General features: G+C 41.0%; 1 long non-coding RNA gene across 1 annotated transcript; it reads left to right on the top strand.

The window, feature by feature from the left end:
- Positions 1 to 1,483: 1,483 nt before the first annotated feature.
- On the top strand, positions 1,484 to 4,626 carry LOC138835135 (uncharacterized). Its single transcript, XR_011374465.1, has 3 exons — positions 1,484 to 1,653; positions 2,970 to 3,668; positions 3,955 to 4,626. It is a non-coding gene; the product is annotated as an uncharacterized lncRNA (long non-coding RNA).
- The last annotated feature ends 295 nt before the right edge of the window (positions 4,627 to 4,921 follow it).

A 4,921-nucleotide genomic window follows, 5' to 3' on the forward strand; every position in this document is an offset into this window, starting at 1 on the left:
TTTTTACATTCTCCTTATAAGTATGAATGCTTTCTTGTTTCTTATAATGTTTTGAAATTAAGATGGAATTAAAATTCGTTGAGTCTACTGTAATTATCTCATTTTGTTTGGTTTTGTGATGCGAAACATTAAGACCAAGGGTGCCTGAAAGTGATGCCAGCAGACTATATCACTAAATTTTATTCTAATTACCTCTTATTATTGTATTTTGATATAGGGTTTTATTGTTGCTGTTTAATAATATAGAGTGTGGTGAAGGTGGACTGAAACTTGCAACCCCACTGCCTCCAATAACAATGCTTTCTTACTAGGATCTGGAAGCACATAATTATCACTCTAGCTAACAGGAGGTTGAGACCTGAGATTTACTTCAGATAGCCTGAACAGGGAATTTTATGAGTCTCTCCTCTCCAGTTCAGTACAGAAAACTTGCAGTGAAACTGTAGCACAATTGATAGGGCACTACACGCAAGGGAAAAACACTCGGGATTGTCATATAGCCCCTGAGAACAAGCCCTAAAACACACATATGCACAGACATACATTCACCCACATACACACACACTCTCACACACATGTACACAAACAAAATTGCAGGCAATGTTGTACCTTAAATTCTTATCCAGGGGTTGGACAACAGTCCACTTATTTGTGAAGGTTTTCCTTGATTATTTTGAAGGAGGAGGATAGTTCATGGGACACAGATGACAAGACTTTAGTGAGGAATACTTTATAAATTACTAGCTTATAAAAAGAACAGGAGCACAGCTTTTATCTTTAAATAGTACATTCCTTCAACTATAGTATTTTTAAATAATAATCATTGAATTATGAGAAGACAATGCAGCACCTCTTCCCTTCTCCCCTTCCCCTCTGTCATAAAATATGACAAAATTATCAAAAATAGTCTTTTATCTTACAAGAATGAACACTTGTAAAAATGTCTGACTATATGTGTAATGTTTGTTTTTCAATACTTGTTTGATTTTCCCACCTCTAAGTACTTGCCTTTTTTCCAGATGACAGCACACAGGGGCAGCAAGAGCAAACAGATTAGGAAACAAAAACCTTACAATGTCCTAGGAAGTAGATGTCAAAAATAGATGCAAGAAGCACATGACAGGCTGAGAGGGCCATGAGACCCAAAATGATTTGTGCATTATGAGAGAAATAGTGACAAATAAGGCTTGGATCTGACCTAGGAAGGGCTCCTTGAGGCTGAGACCATGCCTGTATCTAGGCTTAGCTGAGGATGTTGGGAATTGACAATGTCCACATGTGGATATAGTGATGTGAGAGGGGAGATTTCAGTCTCCAGTTTGTCTTTGGGATGGTCTTATGTGACCAAACAGCTTAGATCATTGGGCTCTGAGAAATGACACTACCTACCTCACAATGGAATAGAATATAGAACTATGAGAGCCAAGCAACTGTAACTGACATTCAGCTCAAGCCAGCTCACTTGGCCTGTGGTGCAGGAACAAGAAAGATGTTCTTGTGTTGTTTTCAAAGTTCAAGAGACTCAGCTCTCAGGCATGAGAGGTATGAGTGCCTCACTCAATGCTGCAGACTTTGGATCAGTGCCAAATCACGAATCCAATGTCTCAGGCCTTTTTTATAAGAAGAAACCAAGGGAATCATAAGGCAACTCAGGCAAGTATAACTATAACAGGAAACCTATCTAATCTCATCCAGCCCACATTAGAAACTTCTTCTTGTGTGCTTTTATATGTGTATACTGAGAAAATATTTACTGTGTACTTTTCAATCCACTCTATTACAATTACTCAATTTGAAGGGTACTCCCACTTTCACATTTCAAAGATCCATTCTTTTTACCACCTCAGTGTGACAATGAATCAGCCCAAACCCTGAATGTGCCTTATAACATATGGATCCTGGACTCAGGCTTTCTGGAAATGCTGGTAATGGACCTGGTCCCTGACTACCAGAAAGGTGATCCCTTCTATGTTGGAAACTTCCTCTACCACTATAGAGAGTGGGGGACAATGGAGCAGTTGCTGGATATTCTGTTTAAAAAGTGAATGTTCCTAAGCCAGGTGCCAGTGGATCATGCCTGTAATCCTAGCTACTCAGGAGGCTGAGATCTGAGGACCATAGTTCAAAGCCAGCCTTGACAGGAAAGTCCATGAGACTCTTATGTCCAATAAACCACTAGAAAACCAGAAGTGGCGCTGTGGCTCAAGTGGGTGAGTGATAGCCTTTAACTGAAGAGCTAAAGGATATCACCCAAGCCCAGAGTTCAAGCCCCACAACCAACAAAAAAAGTGAGTGTTCCTCTTTCAAACTCAGGGTTGATGAGACCCCCTGGCAGAGTATTGGTATACTTGGCACCTTTCTGAGACTGTTTCACTGGAGTCTGATCAAGGAGCTTGGCTAGAGACGAAGAAGTACACTCTGGCTAATTCCTTAGGACTGGGCTGCCAGAGCATTTCATTTGCCTCAGAAGCTAGTGGAGCCTTAGCAATTTGCTTGCTGAGAGACCAGCATTAAAGGAATGAGCCCGTGACATCCAACGTCCACCCTCACCTAGAAAATCACTATCTTGGAGGCCTTTGAAGGAATATAGACAGAAGAAAGGATGCAACTGAAACTTGAATTGGGGGCTTGAGTGCTGTCCCATTTGTAACACTCTACCATTTGAGCCCCAGGTCCAGTTCTGGCCTTTGGCTGGTTAATTGAAGATTAGTGTCTTTGGAATTTTACAAACTAGACTGCGTTCAAACTGTGATTAGTAGAATTAGAGGCATGAGTCATTGTGCATTTATTTGGACAGATGCATATAAGCATCCTCACAGAATTTGCATGAAATTGTGTAAACATATCTCCACTTTTTGTCTGTCATGTTTACATTACCATGTGGGTCTTAGCCAGTCCCATGTGTGTCCTGTTAGTTCAGAAAAGGAGAAGCATAGAGTTAACTTCCTTCTCTCCTTCCATTGGTACAGATCCTACTACCATAACTGGAAGATGAACAAGTGAAGAAGTAAGTGGATGTTGGCACAAAAAGAAGTTCTGTCCTTGAAAACTGGGTATCTTTGAGGTTTCTGAATCAAAGCCAACTTTCTTCTTTGCACACAAGTTGTGATTTTCACCAGGGGGTTGAGTCTTGGCACTTCAGTGCATAGCAGATTACACAGTTGTGGATGTGGTTGTGGTTTGGGACTCTCATGGAAGACAGGGAGGGCTGTGTATAGCAAGTCAGATTCAGTGGGGAAACAACTTTCTCTTCCTATCACAGGGAGAATTTTAGAGAATTATATTTAAGAAATTTCTAGAAGTGATATTTTGAGGACCATCCTGCTTGCAGAAGTCTCTTCCCACTTCCCAACCTGCAAGTCCTGCAGAAAGAAGCTCTAGTACAAGGCTCAGGATGAGGAGGGTGGAATTTCATTTTCCTTGTCACCAAACTGCCCACAGCATCGTTTATTCCATCCTCCTTATGTGGATGGACTTCTACCCTGATGATTTCTATGAACCCAAGAACCATTGCACCCTAAAAGAACTTACACAGTATGTCAAGCTCAACATGCCCTCTTCAGACTTGCTCTTCCACTTACATATTTTTCTGGACCAGCTGGAGGAACACATGACCCATGAGACCAAGAAAAAGAGGAAGAAGTCCTTGTTTCAATGCCTCAGAGCTTGTGAGTAGGAATGGAACCTGGGTCTCTAGAGATGGGCCTGATTGGCCAACAGCCCTTAGTACTCTCCAGCTTGGCAAAATGTCCTTTTATGGATATTCTTTGCCGGTAATATGTTCTCTTTTTGAAAGAACTTGGAAGTATACATTCAGAAATACCCTACCTTCCCATCAGTGTTCAGTCCAAACTCAAGTTCTACAGCTTCCCCCATTAGATCCTCATGGAAGTTTAGTCACACCTTAACTTCTAGAGTCTACTCTAAGAATCTTGTACCTATTTCCATTCTCAGGTTTGCATCAACGTAGAGCAGCTCCTGCAGAACTACAGATAAATAACCTTCAGTGATGTAGTCTATGGGGACTGATGGAGATCAGAAGCCATCACTAATCTCCAGAAAGCATGTGAACATAGAGTTTTTTTTTTAATTTGTAGAAAGGCCCAAGCAGGTTTTGAGTCCAATGGACATCCCACATGTGATGCAGGTGTACCTGCACATACCACCAAGGAAGAAGACGATCCAGAATGTCTTCCATTGATGTTCACAATCCAGCTAGATCAGCTCCAAACCAGTCAAAAAGAACACTTCTTGGTGTGCAGGGTAAATGTGTGCTAATGGAAAATGACCACAGTCTATGTTCAGTGAAACCAATAAGTGAGGTCCAAAATCTAGATTCAGTTGAAGAAAAGGAATCTTTCCTCAAAGAATACCCAGACCAATCTGTCCTCCTGCAGGGGATCCAATTTCCAATTGAGAAATTAGAATCTGTCCCTCTCTGGACTCAGGAAGAAAATCCTGTCTTTAATGAGGAAGTAGATCCCTTTGAGGACTCCGAGGCAGAATTTCTGCTGAAGGCAACTTAGAGGCCAATCTAGATTTAGAGATTCCTTTCCCTCTTCCTGGGAAAATCTTTATTTTTCTTTTTGTCCTGATTGTTGTAAAAGGTTCATTCTATTTATTTTTCTAACTTTATTAAAATGTCAATGTTTTTGATATATTCTAAAATTCATGAATCCTAAATGTTTCTTTTTAAACCTACAATCTGAAACATCGTGCATACATGTTCGGGGGGGGGAACAGAGAGTGACAGGGGGCTGTACAAGACAGCCTACTGCATATAATGGGAACTGTTAAATGTACAGGGAGTGGCAAGGAAGCAGGTCATGACTGCATGGGGTGATAAGGTGGCTACAAAAGGTCTAGGACATAGCAGATCAGATGTCCTAAAAATCTATTCTGTCAATTGTGACAAATGCCA

This window comes from Dipodomys merriami, unplaced genomic scaffold (genome assembly GCF_024711535.1).
Source record: "Dipodomys merriami isolate MVZ:Mamm:240054 unplaced genomic scaffold, mDipMer1.0.p SCAF_23, whole genome shotgun sequence".
Classification (NCBI taxonomy): domain Eukaryota; kingdom Metazoa; phylum Chordata; class Mammalia; order Rodentia; family Heteromyidae; genus Dipodomys; species Dipodomys merriami.